Consider the following 26,750-nt stretch of genomic DNA (forward strand, 5'->3'; position numbering starts at 1 on the left):
TATTGAATACAGTCTAGTACTACTCAGTATCTTCCTGAATCACTTGATGATGGAGTAAATATCCATACATACACATAGAGAACTGCAGATACATTGATATATGGATATAAAGTGTGTATCTGAATTAACTGCAGTTAACAACAGTTGCAAAGAGCTGGAAGTTCAGTCAAAGACAGGATTAAAGTCCAGAATTATTTTTCAGAAACTGGTTACTGATTGCAAAAGATCAGAATGTGATTAAATAAGGACAATTACAAAGTGTTACAGGTAAGTAGGAATAACCAATTACATAAAGTACAAATAGAGAATGAAAGGAAAGCATGGTTACAGGAAAGCAAAAGCAAACCATGAGTCACCATGCTGTATTTCTGCCAAAACCCAAGCCTCACTGGAGATACTGGCAGAAGGGATTGCTCGAAGGCATATGAGGTAGTTCTCCCACCCTGCTTGGCACTGGAAAAGGATCAGGCAGGTTATATGAGTTTGTGTCCAGTTCTGGACACCACAAGCCCAGAGGGTTTGGGCTCAAGGAAAACATGAGATTTTGGATAGTCTGTGGTTGGAGATCTGTCCGCAATAGTTGAAGAATAGATGCTACTTATCTGAAGGCGGACATGAGACATCATGAATTTCTGCATAGGAAATTCTGAAAAAAAAATGTAACGTGGTGGATCACTAATAACTACTATAGACTTTAAGAAGTTGCATTAATCCTATCACTGTAGTTACTCAATTTGTTGGACAAATATCTCCAAATATAAACAAATTGGTGATGCCTTTGAGCAAAGGAATGAAATAACCAATTTCTTGAAATCCATCCCAAACCTACTGCCTGTGATTTTGTACCAAGTTGTGGCAGTAACTACTTACCTGGAACTGATATCTTCTGCCTTTCCTACAACTAAATGTCTGACCTCACCTGACTAGTAATTAGCCCATTTCTTGTTTTATTCTTGTTTTATTAAAATGTTGGCAATTTTTTTCTCTGCTGTGTCAATACATCATGTGCACAACCTTACAGTCTCCCTTGCTCATGGAAGGTTAACATCCTTACTGCCTTTTTCAAGCCTTTTTACCAGAAGTCTGAAAAACAAACCATATAATCCAAACCATCCTCCTCAGTGCCCATGAGTATCTGCATCATTCTCAGCCACCACAAAGGCAGGCAGCCAGGTGTCTGATGTGCCATGAGAGTGCCTGATGGCCTCGTGGTCAGGGCTCACTTCTATCTCTTTTTCCTTTTCACCTTCATGCCTGTGTGGTCCACCAGCTCCATAGGCCATCAGACATTCAATGACTTCTCTGGGGTGAAGCTGCCTTTTCTGCTCTTCATTCACATGGTTTTTAGCAGGATGACTCCTGAGAAAAAGCCCCAGGCACTGCAATTAATTCATTATTATTGACCATAGCAGTATTAGTATTTTCTGTTTACAGGTACTTACATACATTTTGGTATCAGTTTGTAGAAAATGCATATTGAGAGAGAGAGGTGATATTTAACCTTTTCTAAATAATCTGTCTGCAAGATTATTTCAGATTTTCAGATATGAAATTTTGTGTTCCTTCTATATGAGGTACAACATAATGATTTGGGAAAGGCAGAGATAAGGGAGGGGATGAGGCTTAGGTCCTTTGTTGTCCTTCTTAAGTCTTCAGTGAACTCTTCTAGGGAAATATTGCTCTGCTTGTTATTCTTATAACAGGCAGATATTCATTCTTATCTTGCATCCACCTGCTTATCTACCACATTACAGAGGGGTCCTGCCCACATTTAATCTACTGGTTAAATGCCAGTTTAATTCTTCTATGCTGTAGGCCACAAGAAATGTGTTCAAAGGACAGCCCCTCATATACACACCACAGTATAAACATTTTAATGAAAGAGAATTTTTTGTAGGAGGAAAAAAAGTTCCTTTGCTTTGAAAATAATGAATAAGCTCTTATTGAAATGAACCCTTTATGTATATCTTTATGTTTCTGATCTGGCAGCTTTGAAGAGCTGATATCATCAGTTTTAGAACCTGGAGTCTGGCCACTATTCTCTAAAACATGCTTTACAATGGAAAAGACCATTTGAAAGCAAGTAAAACAATACAGAGAAAAAAATGCAGGTACTTTTCAAAGCTTGCAAACTTTTTATTACTCCACAGCATTTTTTCCTAACTTACGAATCATTCTGTGTCTCTCACTTATCCATACCGCTGCCCCGCTGCTCTGCTGCTACATTTGGGATGCTACAGCTAGTGATGGCAAAGTTTAACTGCAGTTTTACTTTTCCATTGGAAAATTGTTGTGTAATTCTCATCGTGTGATGCTCTGCCATTATTCTTGCCAGAGTGTGCAATGGATTGGCCCAAGAGAGTAAATATCTTTTCAACTCCTCTCATTTGTAGGCACAAAAGCATACTTGTGTAAGCCTGACTGCACTGAAATCAGAAGCAAACTCACATGTGGGCTTCAGCAGAGGTGGGAAAAGTGCTCTAACAGCACTCATCATTTACACAGCACTTCCCACAGAAGCCTCCAGAGTAGGCAGAGAATCTGAAGCAGGGATCAGGCCATAAGGATCAGTAAGGCTCTAAGTCTGACAACTGAATTCAACAGGAGCAAAGACAGAGTTTTTCAACCCCTTCCTTCCCCAGCCCATGCAGTTTACTCACCCAGAGCTGCAGCAAGAAGCAGTTGGAGCCTTTCCGCACACAGACTGTAAGCCATGACTTATGACATATACCTGAAGGGCAGCGTGGTCTCGGCTGGTCCCTGTGCACCAGCAGTCTTCCTCCATGGGAGCTTGCCATCTTGCCACCACAGGGCTCCCAGGCACTCGTGGTTCCAAAACCATCCCAAATGAAACTGGGGCTTGAACTGTAAAAGCATGTCTAAACAATCCAAAAATGCATCACAAGCTGAGCTGCCACAGCAGTTTAAACCATATAAATATTAACAAGCATCATACAAATATTAACAGACTTTTTGCTTATAATGAAAAATTCAGAATCAATTTCCTTCTCCTTTTTTAATCATTTCACTGCCTTCCAAAAGAATGGAATCTGTATCAAAATGCGCTCAGGAACAGGAACTTGTTTTGAGGTCTCACGTCCTGGAAGGCACAGATCCTTTTCTGTGCATGCTGCTCAGAAACATGTCAGAAGGCAGATAGAAGATTTCAAGAGAAGTCTTCAAATGCTCTATGGAGCCAACAGGAGGTAGCAGTTGGGTGGCATATCTGAAGACAAAATGACAAGAGGATGAAGAAAGACTTCTGCAGTAATCCAAGGAGACGCCACCAACTCCAGCAAACCATGTTCTCCAGTGAACCTCAGTGTTCCCTTGTGTATGTACTGTCCTCTGCTTGTGAACCACGTAGTCACAGCAGAAGTCAAGAGTACTGAAGTCCTCTATTTTCCACAATTAGCCTTATCCTACTGGAGCTTGTGCAAGTGAAGTGTCAGGCAGCGTGGAGCACAGCTCTTATGAGCTCACACACTGATTATCCCGCTCTCAGCATACCCCTTCCTCCCACTTGTGCCAAGAGGGAGGGAGCAGGAGGCAGAGAAGGTGGCTCCATAAATTCAGTAGGTCAGAGTATCTATCCTCATGAATTCTCTGGATTTGCAGTTACAAACAGCATCTAGCCTCGGGACCACAGGAATTAGTCTTTGGGGTCTGCAGTCTCCAGTTTTCAAAAGTTTCTTATGTTCATGTAAATGCTCATCATAATGGAAATTAGACTGTTTCACTCACAGGCAAATTAAATAACAACCCTCTAATGCTGAGAGCAGATGAAGATAGCACTCACAGAAGATTTCAATATATAGCACTGTTCTCTTGCACATTAAGATGTTTTGGGTAACCAAGCTCAGCTCAGCTCTGAGGCATCAGGACTCTGTTTTTGCCTAATTGTTCAATTTCAACCCAGGAACAACCCAAAGATCCCCATATGCCTTCTGCCATGTATCTCACAGCTGTCCTGAAAGATGCAAAACCACCATGGTTTTTTTTCTACCAGAAAGGTAATAGGGTGGATGTGGCTGGGTTCTTTTCCTGTAACCATGCAGATCTCTTCATCACAGACAGTCCCATAGGTTGCAGTCATGGGAGAAGTAAAGGCACTGCCAGAAAGCTATTTTTACAATCGGGGAGACCTCTGAAACTGGTCACATATGTTTTTTTTGCCTAGAAAGAGAATCAGGCTCAGATATGGACATCAGTATTTGTCCACTTGAACTTCCCCTTCCCCTCCTCCCTCATTGTCCTGACTCCCCTATTTCCTTCCTCCTTTCTTCTCCCCCTTCCTCAACAGCTCCACAGCCTTCAGAAGCATCAAGACTACAAATAAACATTGCAGAATGAAACACTCAAATGAACATGCAGCCCCCATGGCTTGCAACCACTTGGTGACATTTTCTTCTACCTCCCATATATAATTCACGGCAGGATGACTTTGTCCTTTGTTCTGCTCCCACAACATGGTCCATGTTGCTCTTTGCAGAAGGATTATGGCCACTGCAGGTAGCTTGTTTGCTATGTGCATCTCTCCATAGGGTGGCTGACAAGCTCCAAGCCAGGAATAAGATGGCCTGTAATACATCAAGGTCTGCTGGGCAGCCTCTAGTGTTTTTCTTCAGCCAAAGTTCAGTCTTAATAGTTCATTTATCTGAAGATCCCTTCTCCATGAACATGTGAGACCAGACAGCTCTCTTATTTTAAGTAATTTTATCTTATTTTCAGTATGACAGCAATGGGTGTGCAGTGAAAAATGATGATCAGGTCTGTGGTTCCTGCTGGAGAAGTCATCTTGCTGGCCATGCTCAGATTCGCTGCATCCTTGATCCCTGCAAACAGGGAAGCCCAGGAGGCAGCACTGGAAAGCAGGTGCACGCTGGTTGCAGTCCTTACCTGAGACATGGACCAAGCACACATGGACAGCCATTCAAGCAGACAGAACATCACTGAGAAACTGGAAGGGTCTGCACAAAAATGCATGATAAGATGAGCTGCCACAAAATATCCTCTGTGATTTTCCAGAAGGGGAAAAAAAAAAAAAAAAAAAAAAAAAAAAAAAAACCACTATTATGTTTCTGATCATTTTTTTATTATTATTATTATTTCAATTGTTCCACTGGCCTCAGTCAAACTCTTTCTTCTCCCAGATCTCAACTAAAACAGCTCAACTATTCAACTATGTTTTTCCTTTAATAATACTTACTTCTTCTCCTTTTTTTTTTTTTTTTCAGAGCAAAAATCTGTTCTTTTTATACTTGCTTTACAAGGCAAATTTGGCATACAGTTCACTTGCGTATCCTGATGTGGGCTTATTGAAGGCAGGTGCACACTTTAATATATATGGGCACAGAGACCCCCTTCCAGACTATAAAAGAATACTGGGCATGTCCTCATGTGGAATATCTCTAGTTTTTTATTCATAAACCTAAAAATATGAGCTGTTCTTTCACCTATATGCATTACGAGTGAGTGTGAACAGGCAGGCACCATATTTCTACATTACACAGAGATTGTGTTAAAATGGCTACATTAGTGTTTTTTTAGCATATTGTCTTTATGTGATAGTAATGGGAAAAGGAAATGTTACTGTAATGTTGCATTTTCATTGCTAACAAGAGAGAAAAATGCAGGAAAACATAACATGGCAAAATAGCTTCAGCTGGTCCAACTGCCATCATTTTATTTAGTGGAAAGAGGTGATACAGCATGCTGTCAAACAACAATCTTTTATTATTAACCAGCATTCCCATTGCATTAATAATACACAATGGTAGGAGAAAAATTATTCTGTTTGTAATGAAGAAACATGGCCCACAGGATGCCATCATTCCACACTGAGATCTTTACAATGCAGTATCTTTTTTATTTTGATAGATCTCTATGTAAAATGAGGATGTTAAAAGAATCTCTTCTGCCTTCTAAAAACTCAATGAAAATAAGAGAGATTAAATGGCTTCTATAATTTTATTCCCATTTTCTTGTCTGTGTTCACTCAAACCTATGTAAAGCCAAATCTATGCAGTCTGCAAGCCCACTCAGCTGTCATTATGGCCTGAGACATGTCCTGGTCACCTAGACCAGTGAGTGACCTGATGGAGCAAAAGATTCTTCATTTCTGAAGAAAATGAAGGAAATCAGAAAGAGACAGTGGGGCTGTGGCTGCACAGGGTTTCCCTTAGTACAGAATCAGGTTGTAGCTGGAGGACAGAAGTATCCTGAGCCCAGATATGGCCAAAGATATTCAGCAAGAGATTTCTGAGGCATCTAAATACTTTTGTGAGCCTGTAAGTGCATCTACACCAGTAACTGAAACAAGTCAAAGGCATGCCCCAGGGCACCACAATTCAGTTGTCCAACCTGCTAAGTTGTTAGGTCTCTGACATGGCTTCAATACATGCCACCTAGTTCTCCCCCCGAATTCTGAACTTTGGGGATGAAAGTGAGGCAGAAGCCATTCCCTGGAGGGAGCAAAGAAGCAACTCACCAGGTATGGAGGAGAAAAGAGCATAACCACATCTGCAGTTGCTCTTCAGGGCCAGATACTCTCAGAGCTGGAGGGATTTAGGAATACCCTTCAAAAATGGCTTTGTTACTCAACATTTATATCTGTTTGTGTTTGTTTGTTTTCCTATGGATTTGTCTGAGAGCTAGGAAAACCATACCTTTTCCCTCCATGTAGCAAAAATTACAGCACTACAGAGGACCCCCTCTGAATTTGGGCTCAGTTGTGTCAGCCGCCAAGGTGTTTTTACTCCTTAAGTTATACTAAATAGGGAACTGGGCTTCTAAGTCACCTGTGTATAAATACAAATTATATCTGTAGTCTTTGATTTGGTCATCTCTTAATTTCAGTCAGTTTGCTTACAGTGACATCAACACCTTGTTGTGTTCTGGCTCAGATGGCAATTACTTTTAACCACTTTAGGAGGTTATTTTCATTCTGTCCCATATCCAATCCTACAGGTCAGTGCATTTCTCTTAAATAACATGATTTTGAGGGCAGCCCATCTTAAAGCCATGTAGTTTGGAAAGTGCAGGGCTATGCACAGCAGACCTGCCTTGAATCTGTGCCAAAGAGCAGCAGGCCCCGGCTCTGGCCTCAAATTTGCACTCGAGCACAGACATACACCCACACAGCCAGGACAGGAGATGAACTTGGGCTCCAGCCAGAGCTCAGACCCAGGCCGACCCCTTAGTTAGAGAAACATTCTGTTTCTCTCCCTACTAGTGGCTGAAGATGTTTAGAGATTTCCTGCATTGCCACTTCACCCTGTGCTTTGAGGAGAGGAAATTTCCTCTGACTTGCGACCAAAGTATACCATGTTTATTTGTGCTGATGTGTACATGCATGCACCATCATGTGGCAATGGCAATGCTCATGTGAGCAAATGTTCACTCATCACCTAGCAAAGGCACACATTCGCAAATGCACACACAAGCCTCTCTGTGACTTGATGAGTGTAAGTGGAGCAAAACTCCACTTGCTGCTCAGATTATTTTCTGGCCATTTTCCCCATTATATAAGATCAAAAACAATAAACTTCAGCTTGAAAATTTCATTCCATTCTTAAAAGATCTAGAGGCCATCACAGGACTGGAAACAGGGAGAAAAAGTCTTCATATGCAACCTATTCATCTCAAAACCAAAGTGCTGCTGTACCATTTTGAAACGTTGAGTTTGCAACCATGATATTCTAGCTCTTATCCCTGCCACATCACTTCTGTGCTTAAACCTCACTGTACAACTTATGTGAACAGTGTTGGACTCCCTCTTCTGATAAAGCTTTGACAATATCAGCTGTCAAAGACTGGGCTTTCTCAATGACCTTTGTAGTTCAATATTTGTTCTTCCACCGAAAGCTGCATTCCTGCATATGCAGCTAATACATAGTAAACTCCATAAAATTTTATCCGCTGCTTCACAACTATTGCATTACAGCAATTTGGTGTGAACATCTTGCTCAAATAATACCTTTATAGTCATATTTATATTTCATTTTCTTTTCATGCATCCATTTTTTTCTGTGGTAGCTGAATTAGCACATATAAATAATTTGTTAGCTGTTCCAGTGCTGTTCCAAGGTGGTATCACTCTTCCAGATCTAACAGTGTAACAAAAGGAATAACCTAGACACACAAATTAAATCACTTCTTTTTTTAACTCTCCATATGAGAGTGACAGAATCAAGATTGAAAACCCTGTTATTGCTCACATGCATAAATCATGAGCCAGAGAAAATTTGCATCCTTGATCTCTCACCATTGATACAAACCAAGAAAATATTTTGTAGGCAAGGCTTCCTTGTTGGTGTCTGTACTACTTAGCTGTGTTAGAAACTTATCCTTTGAAATCCTCAGTGAATTCTCTATTTTAAACCTTGTACTGTGGGGAAAAATGCATTAAAGCACAATTCTACTCCAAGGAATGATGGTAAAATCAGCACCTTTTCACTCTGTTTATCTTCTCCATGCATGTATTCAGAGACATCTCTTCTTCCATTAGTGATAATGGGAGGCTTTTCCTACATTTTATTCCTTTTATCACTGCAGAGGTCGTACTGGTAAGATAGCTCTATATCATTAACAGCATTACAAAGCCAAGCACCAGCTCCCACACAGAACAGAGATAGGAGCACACACTGGAGACAATGGGGTGACATAACCCAAGTATCTGAAAGGAGGGTTTTGCCAGAGCAATATTTGACCTATGGCTGAGGAGGTTCAAGACAACAGTACTCTAGTTTTCTCTTCCCCCACTGAGTTTACAGATCTGATTGTCAAAGCAGAAGTAGCATCTTGTCTCTTTACAAACTGAGAAGATTTTGAATTAGAAGTATCTGATAACATAAAATGCCATCAAATCTCTTCAATCATTTTTCTGACCAAAGCTGAACACTCAAAAGTTAGACCCTAGACTCTTGTTTTCACTGAAACACTTTCTATCTGTCCTGCAGACAGGAATGCATCCAGAGATTTCCCCATTTCTGAGCACAGCAGACATGTCAGATGACAATTTCATTGGCAGCTGACAATATCTCATTTCCACTAAAAAAAAAGGACTTTCTTCTCTCCATCTCTGTTCATTGCTCTTCTTCCTTCCCTCACTTTGCCTGACTGACTTTCCACCAGGCTGGTTGGTTGAATCAGTTCACAGAAGGACCTGATGAGCCAGCACAAAAGAAACGGCAAGAAGATGACCAGGAGCAATAGCAGAGGGTGGAGGAATGAGGGATCTTAGCCTTTCAGCAACAGTAAGCTATTAAAACATTTGCTACACCTCGGGGAACCAGAGCCTAAACTAGGTGTGAAGAACAAGGCAGTGCAAGGCAGTGCAGATCCTAGAACAGTGGCTTAGCTCAGACAACCCTAGAACAGTGGCTTAGCTTCTAAACAGCTTAAATTAGATGAAATCAGTCCCCAACAGGAGTACTTGAATTGCCAATGCAAAGTGGACTTGCTTCATTTTTATCACATTTCAGTCCAGGGCAAATCTTTGGGTCCTTTTCAGATTCTACTCAGGAGCACTGCAGTGATGAAGAAAGGAGAAAAATGTGATTAAATTACAGAGAACCTTGGGATTTCAGCTTACTTCTGGACACTTATGATTGCAACATATACGTCCTTAGTAGGACACTCAGAGGCTTGACTGTGAACTTGCCATTATTTTCTATTTTTTTCAGGAAAATTAAGTTCATATACTCAAGAGAGTTGAACAAGATAAGAGAAACAAGTCCACTATTTTAAAGGAGCAGAAGGTTAGTGCCAGGAATGAAGGTGTGCTGACTGGTGTAGTGTGTGGTAGGGCCAGATGTTCAACAATATTTATGCACCAAAAGCAGCTGAGATAATAAGCAAGAGATGAAAAAATGTCCTTTGGACCACTTCCTTCAAAACCGCTGGTCTCTGTTTACTGATCTGATTCAAGTGAGATTTCTAGGAAAGTATGAGAGGAGAATAAAGGAATGGAAAACAGCTTTTTTGTGAGTACACATTTGCATTAAAGATTTGGATTCCCTAGAGATGGAAGAAACAACTGCATGTCAAACCTGCACTCTTGAAGCTGTCTCAGCATAACCACCTCTAACTTGCTGAGCATATTGGGAACCTGAACTTTAAAGACACTTAAAAACAACATTAAGTGACTTTAAACATCTAGGGCACTTTTATGCCAATGTAACGGCATATCCACAAAAAAAGAAAAAAAAAAAAAAAAAAAGACCAAGGTGTCATACATGAAAAAGAAAATACCAAGAGTTAAAATATGAATATACATATTCAATATATGTAGAGTTCAAGTGGGTGGAACCAGAAAAAAATAAAATAAAATTAGGTCCAGAAAATGCAATAAGAACGTGTTGGAGAAATCAGCCTTTTGTTCTCCACTGTCCAAGTGGCATTAGAGTGCCATTTTGGGGAGGTAGACAGATATCATATGCTGAAGTGAATTGTACTGGAAAGCCTTGTGTGATATTTTCTGTGACTCTCGTACAAGTATTTTTAGGACACTGACTTAAAATTTCCTGTGCTGTGGAATATAGCCCCAAAGCCCAACAGTTCAGGCTCTATACACAAAAATGTTTGTGATTACCTGAATCAGAGGGGGGCGTTCTCTGCTGTAATTATTTTGTTTACTACTAATAAACCACTTCTATTTTAATTGCCAAACATTGCTTGTATTTTCCCTTTTAAGCACAATCTTTGTAGGAAACTGTTCACAACATACCTTGGTAAGAAACATTTTCCTTGTGTCTTTTTTTTTTTCCAACCATTCTTGTTAATGTGCTAAGTTCTTCCATCCATTACCTTAGAAATAGGCAGCAAGCTTTAATCTAGAAGGTGGTTTCCTGTCCCTTGATGATCTGGTTCTTTAGCAAATCCTTCTGTGTTAAGCTGTGTTTTTATTACTAACTGACTACATTAGGACTTAGAAATTTTGTACAGCTAAAGTAGGTGTGGTACTATTTATAAATCAAGGGCAAGTTATGCAGTTTTCATAAGGTGGTTTATATTGCATATTTGAAATCTGGAGGTGTTTCAGGAATGTATCATAAAACCACCTTCCATAAACTGTCTCTCAGGAAACAGTAATGATAACAGAGGCAGACAGATCTCACTTTAAACAAGTTACCTTGTACCCTTGATTTACTAAATTTCTGGAATTTTTTAACCAGATTGAAAATCTTTCCAACTTTTTGAAGTCTTATCAACTGAGTTTTCAGAAGATTCACTTTATTGCTAAGATTTCCAAACACTCAATAATGTGAGGCTATGCATCGATATAGTCATCAGTCTAGCCCCATATATTTTACAGAATTATGAAAATCTTCATTTTATATCATTTATTGGATAAAAGTTTAAAAAATCAGATACAAAAGGATAAAAGTACACATATTGATTAAGCAGCCAGACCCCAAAATGTTGAACTTGAAACTACCAGAAAAATCTGACATCCATGTAATTTAGTGAACGTGCATTGTAACAAGTATTTTGCCTCTTTTCATATTTTAAAAGAAAATGTGTGCAGATCTTCATGGCTGACAATGTGGGTGTCAGAAGCCTGAAAAGGGTGAAACAAATTGGAAAAGTAGAATGAAAATATATAAAAACCTGTAAAATTACTATGTTCCCTGACTGTAGGCAAGAACTATATTTAGATCTGGTAACCATAATTGGACATTGGTCAGAAGATGAAGCACAAATTTCAATACATGTTCATTACTTCAAAGAAATTACACCTTGGAGTAAGCCTTTTATATTGAAAAAGCACAGTAATAGAAAAACAAAAGCTTTTAGGCAGAAAGTAGTTTACCTAGCCTATATTTTTCTGTTTTCATTTTGCTGTTATTGAATATAACTGTGTAAATTAGAAATGTCTTTCACAGCTCAGATTCTACACTTGCTCAACTCTTCAGTGAAGTCTGCTCACAGCATCATGACAGGTTCTTGTGTGAAGATGCCTGGGAGAGTTTTGTTTTACTTATCCTGAAATATTTTTCTTGCTCATTCAATACCCAAGTTCTAATAAAACCTATCCAGCATTTGATATTTATCTCACTTGGTTGTTTTTTGTTGTTGTTTGTTTGTTTTTGTGGAAGGCCTTGAAGGCCCAGAGGAATGGTTAGGATACCATAGATAAAACACAGACATTGATTTTTCACAAAGGACCATTTCTTCCAATTGCTTCCTAAGTATTTGAGTTTGTGTGTGTTAACTGAAATGCAGCACACAAATAAAGTATTAAATGATTTTATTCCTCTAAGCAGCTCTAAGTAATTCCTTTTTTTTACAGTGGTATTAAAATCACACTGACTTTACCAATACCTACTGAAAATGGTCTGGATTTGTAACATTAAATACAAACAAGTGCTCATAAACCAGAAAGCCACCGGTAATAAAAACAAACTTTTTGAAATTCTTTTGCAACAGACAGGAATTACCAGTAGAAATACTTTTTTTGACAAATAGGTTTTTTTCTAATTGTTTAGAGAAATGAAACAAGCATTGACTTCAGATTACTATATACACACACCCAATTCTCTATAGAATATAGAAAATTTGGAATTAATGTTTTACGAAAAAGACCTTGTCATAGGTGCTTAAAAACTACAAAAATCGGATAGAAACATTAAAAATAAATAAATAAAGGCTTCACGGGGACTCAATCTTATTCAAGAGGTTCCATTTCCATCCATCATGATGCACTTGACAAAAAGGTCTCACCTAGAGAATGGTGGTCAATGGTTCTACATCTAAATGGAGGCTGGTGATGAATGGTGACCCTCAGAGGTCTGTCCTGGGACTGGCACAGCTTAATATCTTTTTAATATCAATTACAAGGCACTGGGATTGAGTGCACCCTCAGCAAGTTTGCAGATGACACCAAGTTGAGTGGTGCGGTTGATACAATAGAAGTAAGAGATGCCACCCTAAGGGACCTCAAAAAGTCTGAGAACTAGGCCCACATGAACCTAATGAGGTTCATCAAGTCCAAGCTCAAGGTGTTGCATCTGGGCAGGGGCAATTCCAGACATGAGCACAGACTGGGTGAAGAACCCATTGCGAGCAGCCCTGTAGAGAAGGACTTGGGGGTTCTGGTGGACGAAAGGCCCAACACGAGCCAGCAGTGCGTGCCTGCAGCCCAGAAGGCCAACTGCATCCTGGGCTGCACCAACAGAGGGGTGGGCAGCAGGTGGAGGGAGGGGATTGTGCCCCTCTGCTCTGCCCTGGTGAGGCCCCACCTGGAGTGCTGCGTCCAAGGCTGGAGCCCCCAGCACCAGAAGGATGTAGAGCTCTTAGAGTGAGTCCAGAGGAGGGCCACAGAGACAACCAAGGGGCTGGAGCACCTTTCCTACAAAGAAAGGCTGAGAGCTGGGATTGCTCAGCCTAAAGAGAACACTCCAGGGTGACCTCATTGTGGCTTTTCAATACTTAAAGGGGGCTTATATAATTTTAAAAATGGAGAGCAATTCTTTGCTCAATCAGATAATTACAGGACAAGGGGGAATGGTATTAAATTAAAAGAGGGGAGATTTAGATTAGAGGTCAGGAGGGAATTATTCACTCAGAGGGTGGTGAGGCACTGCAACAAGCTGCCCAGAAAAGGTGTGGATGCCCCATCCCTGGAGGTGTTCAAAACCAGGTTACCTGAGGCCCTGGCCAACCAGATCTAGTGGGTGGCATCCCTTCCTATGGTGAGGGGGTGGAACTAGATGATCTTTAAGGTCCCATTCCAACTTGAGCCATTCTATGATTCTATGACATGGAAACAGAATGATTACTGAAATGTCCAAAAGGAGGTGGTTTATCCCACCCAGCTGCTCTCCCATGGGCCAGCCATAAGAGTTGCTTCAGTGAACTGAGCCAGCATTTGGACAAGGCTGATAGGCAGTATAGCCATTTCAAGGCAAAAGTGAGGATGGTATTGGGAAGAGCCAGGGGGCAGTGAGGTGCAAAGTTTTGCCTTTTGGCTAGGATGGCCATTCTGCCCTGTGAAGCTGTACCCTCAGCTCTCTGTCACTGTAATACTGCTTATGCACCAGATCTGATGCTTCAGAGCTTAGCTCCAAAATGAAATCACAAATACTTCCAGATGCATAATTTAATGACATTAAAATTCACTTCAGTCTCGCTGTGCCTTAGAAAGAATTTGATAACCTTACAACTCCTTACAGATGGGAGAAACAAGACAAAGAGGTCATTAGGGTAGAGCTGGGCCCAGCTCTACCCTAATGTCACATGAAAGCTAGTTTTGTCTTCTGACTGCCAGACTACATTACTGTATTTCAACTGAGGTTATGATCATGATGAGGTCTAGCACAGCTAGCCAGGCTAAACTTGCAGTACCTTCAGAGCCCAAAAAGGCTAGGGAGAGGACTGGTGCTGGTAGGTCCTGGTCCTGGTGTTATAACCTGAAGCTGGGTACAGCTTGCTGCCTACAGGTGAGCTTACATGTGACTTCCAAGTGCCAGCCTGAATATGTTCAGCACCTGCCTCTTACCTTTGTACTTTAAACATAAAAATAAATTACACAACACAAACTTCAGGGAAAAAAAAAAAAAAAAAAAAAAAAAAGAAGTAATAATTTATTTGGGTTTTACATGCCAGTTTGCACTCCCTCTAATCACATCTGTGTGTCTTATCAAATCAACAATGCCACACTACCATGCAGTTGAGAGGCCTGTTCCTGCAGTCTTCTTCCTCGCCATGTGGACATGTGGACAGGAACACAGCAGGCACAATCTATCTTGGATTCTGCTTCTTTGGCAGAGGCCGTCAGACTCTTGGTGTACTGAAGGAGTCACCAGGGCCATCACTCTTTGCCCCAGAGAGCAATGGCCTCAGACTGGGCTGGGGCATGGACATGGTGTATGAGGCCATGGGGAGGGAATTCAGGGCTGTTAGGACCTGTTGGTGTCTCAGGGCCAAGACATGTATTTACCTGGATCATTCCCTCCCAGAGAGGACAGCTTAGCTCAGAAAGTTTATTCTATGGTCAATGGATTATTAATAATCTCCTCAAAACTACACCACAAAGTTTAGAAATCTGCATATTTTCACTTCTGGCCACTGGATCACACTATTTTCTGGTTCACACTATTTTGCTGTTAATGGCAGCTCGGTGTAGTTTTTACCTATGGACAGGGTGTTCCCAGTCACAGAAGTCATTTTGGAGGGGCAGCAGATGGAAGACAAAGCTGAGCACTGGGTGTGTGCTGCAGAGGCTGGTCATGGCTGGTCCTAAACAAGCAGTCAGCACTGGGTTCAGCTGCTGGCAGCTGCAGGACCTGCAAGTCCTTCCCTTTGGCTGAAAACAGAGAAGAGAAGAAAGGAGGTTTCACAGGCAGATATTTTCTGAAAGTTTTCAGACCTGAGGCCCCCACAAGGACAGTTTTTTAGGTGAGAAAGATGGGCATGGAAGCACTTGATCTTGAAGGACAAGGATGTGACTGAAAAGAAAAAAAAAAAAAAACATTCATAGACAGACAGACACATACACATATACACACACAAGCTTCAATTGCACAGGAAAAAATAGATGCATAACAGGAAGAAAGAGAATATGGGTGAATGAAAGGATGAAAGAAAGGATGAAAGGAAGGTTACCTTGTCCCAGCTGAAGCAAGACTAGAGACCACCAGGCACAGGAATCACAGCAGAAAGAGAAGAGAGGAGGGAAGACAAGAAGTAAAAAAAGGTGACACAAAATCTTACATAATAACACAGGAAAAAAAAAAAAAAAAAAAAAAAAAACAGAAAAAAAAGCAGAAGTGTGTGACCGAGGACTGCTCACAAAAATAAATAGATAAATAAATAAGCCTCTTAAAAGAGTGGATATCCAAAGAGCAGTGGTGTGCCAACTGCCATGCAGGGGGGCCAGGGTATGACAAGAGCCAGCTCTATTAATATTGTAAAAAGAGATAATGCCAGAAGTGTGTTACGAAGCTGAAGTCAGGATTTAAGCCTTCAGGTGCAGACCAAAGAACAAATGTTCCCAAGGCTAGAGGACTCAAGTCTTCTCTAATGAATGGTGGAGAGATGTCTTCACCAAAGAGTCACTCCACCAGCCACAGATGACCAACAGGCTACCTGTTAGGCCTACAGAAGAGCTTGTCATAGAAATTGGCCTGTAAAGTAGTGATCAGCAAACAATTCTTGTTTACATCCAACGGGACAACAATTGAAATATGACAGTTTCAGAAGGCAAAGTAAAGAACCCCACAACTACTTGGCCTGTAAAAGTTTATTACATGGGACAGCTACTTCTCCAGCTGTGTCTGAAAAATGCATATAGGAAGAGATGGTGTTTGGATAGAGAGCAACATAGCAGGTTCCAAGCTACAAAGTGAAAGAATTTAGGGAAGGATAAAAAGCCTGAGATGCAGAGAGACCTCTGCACAGAGGAGGTTCCTATGAGCAGGCAAAGCAGTGAGGATCCAGCCAAGAAAGGAGCAAAATATTTAAAGAGAAAACATGGCTGCTCACGTATGTTGTGGGTACAACAGCTACAAATGCTGACTTTGAACTTAAAGGTACTAGCAAGTCCCTGGATATAACATCCACTAGACTTCACATTTTGGTAGGACGAGAAGGGACTCAAGTGACAGAGAAGACAAAAGGCAGGAGTGCTAAATGCTGGCCATGGGGTGCCTATCCCCATGAAGGGGTGCTTCAACTTCTGATGGAGATTGTGAGGCATCAGGAGTTTGAGGACTCGAGACTGGAACACTGACTACACCAAAGAGGAGAGGGGGGTGCGTGCTTGTCACAGAGAGTTGAATTATCTATAAATCAAGGACCAAAGGGGGGACTCTACAAAAATTACATCCAATAAAATAATAATAATAACAACAAATATAAGAAAGGAACCAGGGCAAGGAGAGTGAAAAGGAGAACTGCTTGGCAGAAAAGGTCAAAACTCTCAGTAACAGTGAGACTTTCAAAGTGCACAGTAAGCTTGACCTTGCAAATGGAATGAAAGCAAATGGACACAAAAAGGTGCTATAGTAAAGAAGAAAGTAGGGAAGTAAGTTTCTCTGCATTGAGAAAACAGTCAAGATAGTCTGTATATTGCCCAGAAGAAGAGTATCCTGCTGTCTTTTCAGTACAGCTGACAGTACAGGTCTGCTCCACGATTGAACACAGAGATGCTTGGGGTCATCAGAATAGTGCCCTCTGCAAAGGGCACAATTCCAAGCACTGAAAAACCCTCTTGTTATTCACTTTAGAGTGGGGAGATGGAGGACCTAACAATCTGTCTCCTGCTAACATTTTCACTGTATTGTGAAAACTGGAACACAAAAATGCACACGTAACATGGGCTTTGGGTAAATCTATCAAACCAAAAAGTCTGAGACACTAGAAAGTCTTTATCTTGGAGTGAAAAGGAATGATCTGGAGATCTAGAGCCTGATAGTTGAACTCAACACCATGCATGACTTGACAGCAAAATATTTGAAGGGAATAATTAAAGACAAGGAGATAAATAAAAGATGGGATAAAAGGTTTACTGAGAGCATCACACCAGATTCAAAAGAACTCTTGTTCTGAGAAATTAAATTAAAAAAAAAAAAAAAAGTGTAAACGAGAGATAAAAATCTTTCTTTGGAAAATTATTCAACATATGTGGGGATTAATACAGGAATTGTAAGGTGCATAAGGAATCAACTGAAGGCAACCAGCAAGCGGGGAAGTACCTTGCCACAAAAATGTTGGCATGCTAATGAAATTTTCTGATAACACAAATTTGGAAAGCATTCTTATGAGGGAGGAGAATCTGAATAAACAGGAAGAACTAGATGACCTTAAAGAGTGAAGCAATGGAAATGGGATAACATTTAATAGTATCAAATGGCATGCTCTGTACTAAGGATTTATAAAACAGATTTATGTGATAAACTGGGAGCACATCAGTTTGAAAGTTGAGAACACCCTAGATGTGCTCACTGCCCACAGAATCCTTTGCCAATGTAACACAACTAAGACAAAGGTAGTGCAAACCTAAAATGTTTCAAGGGGAATTTCTAATAGAGTTAAGAAAGTATCATCGCTACTGTGAAAAGCCTGGTAGACTATGTCTAGGCTGCTGTACGCTGTCACAAGGAAAGATTATATATGGTGAGAACAGATCCAGAAGGACATTGATCCCAGCATATAACAGTGTCTAATACAAGTCTAATGCAATGACTTCTGGAAGTTTCTCTTTTCTCTTTCTCATCTTTGACTGTAAGGGTGGTCAAGGCCAAACACCTCAGATGTGTGAAAGTAGTGAGGTGGGTCCAGGTTAAGACCAGAGGGTAAAGAGCACTATCTGACTCATAAAATTAATTTCACTAGGAACAAAAAGATATAAATTGACAAGGAATTAATTGATTCTGAAAGCAGAGGTGTCTAACTATCAAAACAATGAGGTGGTATAGTCATGATGCAAAAAGATATAACAACTTTTAAGAGGAAGACCCATGTTGCAGGAGGCTAGCAGAGAAAGAAACTAGAATGAATGACTCCTTTCAGTCCCATGGTCCTACCTTGCTGGTTATCCACTCATTGTTTAATCAGCTTCTTGTTTTGCCAGCTATTTAGAGATAGTCATTCAATAGTATGGACAACTTTATGACTTCGAAGTACTTGCAGTATATTTATAGCATACTCCTTCCTAAACTAAACACTATGTAAACAAAGTTGTCCTAGACTAGCCTGTTCATATTTGTCAGTGGCTGGCAAACCGCAGTGTTTGTCAGTTTGCTAAAGTCATCTTTGTTTTACCACTACCTTTCTTTGTCTCTACCCTATTCATAAATCGGCTGAGATTCTGGCTGAAGAGAAATATCAATACTAAAATGTCATGAGAAATTCTGCTTAATACACTCTAGAAATGCACATCATCCACACTAATAAATATAATTTTTTTCCAAATAAGCAATATAAATCTTTGAAAACAGCCTGCATAGTAAATGATGGAACTTCAAATAAAACTGCCCTGTCTTCTTGGTATCAGGCTTTTCCATTATTATGAATTGTGTATCAGCACATATGTTTCTCAAATACTCTATGTTTCTGCACATATGTTTCTCAAATATTGTGTGTTTCTGCATTATTTTGCAATCCTGCAACCTAGTCTAGCATTAAATCATGAAAAGTTCAGCAGCTGAGTTTTATCCTTGCCTGTAGAGCACACGTGCCATTACTGCCTTTTACAAGTAGAAATAAAGCATTTAAACCTGCACAATATATCCAGACAGATATTTACATTTTGCCTCTTTCTCAGATACAACATCTAACATGTGACATGAAGAATCACAAGGTTAACATAACTTTTCAACATCTCATGATTTTCACCAGGAATAAAAGGAGAGACATTGGAAGATTCATTTATGATATAAACTTCTGAAGCTCTAACTGCAGAACTGTCCTTTGGCTGAACAGCTACGATTGGATCTCTTCTCTCCTGTACTTAGTTCCTGATAATGCAAGCTGAGATAAAACCAAGGATAGACTCTTCTTTCTAGGAAGGCAGCAAACTGCTTGTATGGTGGAAAATTCCGAGTAAACAGGAAATGTATTTGCTGTGGTACCTTCGATGTCCAGCCTGAGTGTGCACATGCTCCATCATGTCTCTCTGCAATGGCTGTCCCATAGAAAGTCTGTCAGTAGGCTACAGTTGCTGGATAGTGGAGCTATTGCTTGACCTATGCAGGGTATTTATTCTGGGTTCTTTTTATTTGGACATTTAGTTGTTGTGCATTTTTTGTTGTTGTTGTTTTGTGTTTGTTTTGGTTTGGTTTGTGTTGTTGTTTGTTGGGTTTTTTTAATCAAATTCATGTGATTGCTCCCCTGATAACTCCGAAAGCCACAGGTCAACTTCAGCTGAATCTGGAAGAGGTTCAAAAACAAATGAAGTTCCTGCAAGGCTGTGGGGAGGAGGCAGTGACGTAGAGAAGGGAAAATCCTGAAGCTGCTCCTCCAGGAGGGGAAGGGCAGGAGGGCAGTGCAGGGCAGCCACAGTGTTTTGTACCGTTTGCCTGGAAGCAGCAGCCTCCGGATGGGTATCCTGGGGAAGCTGGACAGCTGCTGCATTTTTCTGACAAGCAAAATCCAGCATAATCTTTTCCTCTTAGAGTCAAATTCAGATTTGACCACAAAGACCCACCAGCCAGTGGAAAGATCTGCTTGTCTAAAATCCATACACAAAACTCCAGCCCAGGCAGAGCAGCACCTGCTCCTCTGGTGTGGGCTGTTTCTCCTTCCCAGCAGCAGTGGAGATAGAGAAGACAGTGACCTGCCTGTTTTAGCATTGATCTTTTCTATGGCCATGCAACTGAATGACAGCAGGATAAATAACCCAATAATATAACAACAGCTTTCCCTTTTTGTTTGCGTTACAAGAAACAAAATCCATGCCCTGCTGGTGTATCCCCTCAAGAAAAAAACTCTCATTGCACTATGAAGATTGTAACTTCTTCCAAAATTGACTCCAAATGCTAAAGCCTACACTAGCAATGCTGTTTGGATAATGGCAATCACAGCAGAGTTCTGGGGAGTTCTCTAATTAAAATAAATGAAACTGTCATAAGTCAACAAGGTCTAAATTTCAGTATAAATTTGGACCATAATTGCAGACAGTAAGCTTTTCTGTACTTTGTTTCTTAATGAATAGTTGCTGTTATTTTTTCCTCTTTTGTGAGCAATTGAGGTGACTGAATTGGAAAAACTTATTGTCAGTTTTCAGAGAAGAGGGTACCTGATTTTTGCATGTTCAGACCATACTAAAGCAACCCTGTTTTGGGGGGAATTAACAGATACCAACGAATATTTGAAAGAAGGATCTTTAATTCATTTGCCAGTTTAACATGATCTTGGACACTTGCAGGCATGTTTAAATTAAGCAGAGCTCTCCTCCAGACCTGCAGAAAAGAGAATGTTGTTGTGTCAGTTGGATTCCCATATGATCAAATTCTCCAGGGAAGGAGGGAAAACTTTTTATTATTTCATGCAAATATTTCTTTCTGTGAAAACTAAATTTATATGGTTTAGCAGCCGGCAATTGCTGTGAACGCTTCCAGTTCCATTCCCCAGGACAGGATCAGAGGAGAGTTCTGAAATTTATTACAAATACCAAACGCAGAAGGGGGATGAGCTGCACCTTGGTGGTGGAAGGAAAGAATCTCCCAAGAACAAGCCACAATCAACATGTCATCCAGACAAATTAATATCCCTACTCCCAGACAGAGAATTTTTTTTTGAGAGGGAGGGAGAAGGGGTGCTATTTTGATTTATAGGGATACTTCAGAATTGAAGGCTTACTTGTACTTTAGCCATGTAAGCTTGCTTAACATATTGCTTCTTTCAAGCATTTCAGACCTTCCCTCCTCTTCAAAATACTCTCTAGCTCTCATCTTCCAAACAATATCTAGCAATGCTTCGTCAAGCATGTAAGAACACACTGAGATAGAAGTTCAGACTGCAAAGATTGAGGTCATTAACACAAAGGAAAACACAAAGCTCATTCCATTCCCAAACAAACTATTTATCGTTTTTACTTCCTGATTCACCTATCAAAGATAACCGGAGAGGAAAAAAAAATACTGTTTATACATCAGGTATGTTTATATATCCCGGTTGGACACTGCCCTCAGACTGCTTTCTCTGACCTGTGTCAGATGCTCTCAAGCCCACAAAGGACCAGCAAGGAGAGGCAGCATGGGGTGGTCAGGGGGGCCTTGCACCCTGGCATGTCTCCTCCCTCCTGTCTTTGGCATACCCCAGGGGCAGTGTGCAGAGGCATTTCTCGGTGCAGGCCATCTAGTCAGCAAGGAGACAGATGTATCTATAGATATAAGGGTATGTATGTATGAAGTGTATTTGTCAGAAGGACCTTCAAGTCCAGCAGCGTTGAAAGTTCACCGTGTTACCAGGGAGCTCCCTGCATGTCATGGCTTCACACTCTGATAAATTAGTGCCTAATCCTAAAGGTGGCTCATTGGTTTTCAGTATTTAGGCCCTTAATCTCCTTCCCTAGCTCAGGAATCTTCTAGCCCTGCACCCGGGGAGATCATCAGTCATTCCTTGCCCAGGGTTACCAAACAACATCCAGATTTTCAGTGAAGATGTCAAAGTGTCTGTCTAAACATCTTCGGGTTTTGGCCTGAAACTGATAGGGGTTGAAAGTCTCCAGCTCTTCCCTAAATCCTGACAGTTGGCTAACAACAAATAAAAAACAGCCCGGTGATTTACTGTTTCGATCCCACATTGTTGTGCTCTGTGTTTCTTTAAGAAAGGTGTGAGTATATGTGTAAGAGTCTTGAAATACAGCGGTTACCATGGCAATTATCTGTGTTTAGAGAGCGGAGGAGAGTAAAGTTCCATGTAAGTGGCCAGAGGAGAGTGCAAGTTAAACATGCCTCTTTGCAGGTCTAAATTATGTACTTTTCTCCCCCCACTAAAAATATTTGTGAAAATATGCACAGATTGCCTGATGAGCTCCAAAGTATTCTTGCAACAATGCCAATGTTTTCTCAATATTCCCCCTTGCATGTAAGTCGTGGGAGAAGAAAGCGTAAGCCAGTGGGACAGGGAAAGAGAAGTTTTTCTCTACGCAGGTTTTCCCAAATGGCCTGACTGTGCTCCCATCCAGGAGTTTGCTTATCTGGTTCACTTCTCCTTAATGGTACTGAGTGCATTACTCTTACAGAACTAACAGATCAAAAATACAGGTACAGCTAAATGGCTGTAAATTTAATTGGAAGGGAATGTTATATGTGTATAAATCATCCAGACAAATATCCCTTAGCATTTATATTGTGCTTTGCATTTTCTACTCAGTGGATTTGTTGGTTTTTGGTTTGCCTTCTTATTTTTTTAAACAAATGTGCATTGTACCTGGAACTGGAGAGGCCATACTCCATAAATCTTGCCCTCTCGTTCTCTCTTATTTTCATTTATCAACCTAGATTTTCCCGCTTTCCTCACCTTCATGATAAGGATATGATTCGCAGCCTCCACTTGCATGCACGCAGATTGGGTCTCATTTATTTGCCAGCTGTTCAATTCTTAAAGCTGGCTCTAAGGCTCAGTGCAGGGCTCTTTTGCTTTTGTATAGGAAAATTCTAATGCCAAAGCACAGCGATCACCAACAGAAACTGTACAGTCTGATGGTTGCTTTCTCTGGTTTCACAGGGATGGTGTTCATCTTGGATTCCACAAAACAGATGGTGATTTTCAAAATATTCACAGTCATTCTACCATCTCCTGCACACCACCTCTCACAAAAAAATGGTCTGCAATGAACACTGACAGAGCAGCAGAACTGGATCACACACTTTGCAGTAGACCTTTGTAAGGAACTATAGTGATACTACATAAGTCATCCCTTGATAACTATTTAGAATTTGCATACAATATTTGGTATCACACATAAGCAAATAAGTCACCAAAGAAATCGATACGATGGCAGTTTGTCATAGCCACTCTTGAAAAATGTGTTGCTAAGGGCTTCTTTAAATGTTAATGAGTAAATTGCAAGACAGTAATACATGATTAGGTCATTTCAAAAGAGTGGATCCTGAGGCTCTGCTGATTCCAGAACAGCTGTTAGCAAATGAGCAGAGGTTTCCAGTAGGACTTAACTAAGGAAAGGAACCTATATTTGCAACCAGCAATGCCATGTTGGATAACATTAAAGTCCTTTCATCCCCATTTTCCTTCCTTTACCAGTGTTTTAGAAGTTATAATGATCCTCCCTTACAAAAGAACAGCAATTATTATTTTTTTAGTGAGCTCAGGAAGTTTTACCAAAGAATCAGAAGTGATTTGATCTTTGCCTCACTGTGTTTACTGATCACTTTCACACATGAGGCAACTGGTGGCATTGATAAACAGTTGATGAGGCAAGGAAAGCCAATGACTACCAAAATACAATCAGAATTAATCAAGGTGTGTGACCAGAGTCATGGCTCTGTAGCAGGTTGGTTTGTTTGGTAAATATATTTGCCTTCTGTAGGCAATGTGGGAAGGGTGGCATTTTAAGAGGAATCTAGACAAAATGATGGTGGTGAACATGAGGAGAACAGATGTGGGAAAAGCCTTTCAGGATTAAAGCTGTAATACCATCATCAGAGGAGGTGTGCCATAGAGGTAAACCATGTCCTTTCCCACTATGGTAGGGACTGTACATGTGTTTCCAGGCCCTGAAGAGTGGCAGACCATGAACATCCCACCACCTACTCAATTGCAAAGGAAGCACTGTAGCAGTGTGAACTTCTCACTGAGCTGAACTGAAAGGGTCTCCCAAAACCACCAGCACAGAAAAATCACATTTTACAGCTAGACAATGTACTCACTTCCCTGACACAATTTACCACTCCATAATTGCTCTTCAGATTATTCTTGATTGATCTAGCTGATCCAACGATCATGAGAGCACAATGTGGACTCCCCAGACAGTCCCAATGAAGCTGGGTATGGTTGGTTAGTGTATCTCAAAGTATGCTTGCTGCTTCCCAGGGTCACTAAAGACCCTGCCCCATAGATCCTGCTACCTAATTGTTCTATAATTATGGCAACCTCTATGAATGCTTAGCAATAAATAGCATTTTCCATGAGGCTAGTTCTGTTTCAAAAAGTAATCACTTGCATATGCATGGTATGACTGCTTTCTCCACCAGCCGATGTCACATCATCTCCTTCACTTTGTTCCCGTGGCAGCACACAGCAAGCAGTCATACACTAGTCTGTGGTTTAACCCGCTTTCTGAGGACATGGTCTAAATCTGTATTATTCTGCTCATGTATATGCACAAGGTCTGAAAATATTCAAAGAGAAAAGTCCAGGAGCATAAGATTCATCAAAAAAGACAGTGTGACAGAGAATAAATTGGCAAAAACTTCCTGGTAACCATGCAGTCCCTCCAGTTGCCTTGGGGGGTTACCTCTTAACTTCCCAGGTCAGTTTTAAGCAAACAGGTTAGAAATGTGTCTGGAGAGGGAAAACAGCTATCTTGTCACTATAGTGTTCCGCACATTGATGCAATTCAGTGTAAATGGGTATAAATAACTGTCCTCTTCCACCTTGCCAAGACTATGGGTCAGTTTTAACTTGTTTATGCTCACACCTTCACAGCACGCCCAAGCCATGGATTAGCCCTTCTGTGGGTGCCATGGTGGCAGGACAACCCTGTCAGATGGATCCAGCTTTACCCTTGCTCCTCGGGGAGCCTGTGGCATATGGGGATAAGGGCGTTAGTCAGGGACAGCTCAACCTTTCCTGCCCCTCCAGACATGGAATGATGCACAGCCTAAGGTATGGCCCACATGCTACTGTTGTCTCAACATTATTTTAACTTTATGGAAAGTATTAGCCATTACAAAATAATTTGTATATGAGGCTATGACATCAAAAACCCAGTATTATATTACTAACTGTCGGTTTCTTAAAGTCCTGAGCATTTTGACCCAGTCTTGCAGAACACCTACAGTGTGTTCCACAAAACACTCTTGCAGTCTTGTGGGATAACTTCTTTTTTCTTTTCAAGACTTTCCACACTTACAACATGCTTTGCTGGATTAGGCCTCAAACACTCAGGTACTCTTTAGCTCATTCGTTTATTATAATGAGGTAGTTTGTAATAGATTTTCAATTTACTTGTAGGGCTTGGTCCATTTCAGTAATCTTTCTTCATGACACAGGTAATACAAAGTTAGAAGCATTACAGTAGCATGAGCATGGAACACTGAATGCCTGTATTTCAGGTTACTTCAGAAAAGAAATAGCGTCTATTATTTGTAAATATTAAAGCAAATTAAGTACTATGGGGGAGGTATTAATGAGAAATGCCTTAAAAATAAATGGGGAAACTCAGTCTTTCTCATTCTGTTAAGAGAGTGTGACAGCATATGGTACATAGTGGGTGGTTGTTCTAAACATAACATGTATGTGTTCGACCTAAAATGTTTTATTGGTTCCTCCTTATGAGAGCAGCATCTAAAAATGACTGATGACTGTTCTTTCTATATCAGCAGCGTGTAAAGACCCAAGGAAAAAAAAAGCCAGTCTTTATATTCATAAATATTTTTAAGCAGCCATAAGACTGTTTAACATAATGGTATTTCACCAAAATACCCCAAGTTTAGTGTTTCCTCTTTGTGAGACCATAGCATTACAGCATTATTAACTAGTACTATTATTTCTAGGCAATCTAAAATACATCCAAAATAAAGGAAATAATTTTCTCTTCCCCCAGAGTTACTGCAGCTTTCATAGAGACAATATCCTTTGAGAGTATAGGTTTCTAACACTACACTACATACCCAGGTTAGCTTAATACAAGAAAAAACATGAGCCACAACCACAAATCCCCTAAATCTACAGGAGAAAACCATTATATCTCTGTCACCACTGTGACCAAGTGAAAGTGCTCAAGTGACCACTGTGCCTTATAAATGTTAAAGCTGCACAGAAAGAGAAACCTCATCATTGTCCCCTTCTTCCTGTTCTCTGAGAGATATTACGATGGAAGGAATTGAGTCTGAAGCTGCAAAATCTTGTACTGTGCTCCAAATAAGGCCAGTTTGTTACTAACCTGTCCTCCTGTGGCAGCGATTCCTGCGTTGGAGGCCAGCTGCCAAGCATGCTCCCTCTTCCTCCCACACGAGTTTCATCCTTGTGGTCAGCTGTTTCTTGGAAGCTAAGGAGCATAATTGATATTGCAACTATCAAGCTGTGCACAGAATGAGCTTACACAACTTTGTGAA

The 26,750-nt window shown here is 40.6% G+C and overlaps 1 long non-coding RNA gene across 1 annotated transcript; it reads right to left on the bottom strand.

Moving 5' to 3' along the window:
- Positions 1-397: 397 nt before the first annotated feature.
- Positions 398-26,750, bottom strand: LOC119716016 (uncharacterized). The gene is made up of 3 exons (XR_005263631.2): positions 26,579-26,750; positions 2,661-5,014; positions 398-1,359 (listed from the first exon to the last, which is right to left on the bottom strand). It is a non-coding gene; the product is annotated as an uncharacterized lncRNA (long non-coding RNA).

Source organism: Anas platyrhynchos, chromosome 1 (genome assembly GCF_047663525.1).
Source record: "Anas platyrhynchos isolate ZD024472 breed Pekin duck chromosome 1, IASCAAS_PekinDuck_T2T, whole genome shotgun sequence".
Taxonomy (NCBI): Eukaryota; Metazoa; Chordata; class Aves; order Anseriformes; family Anatidae; genus Anas; species Anas platyrhynchos.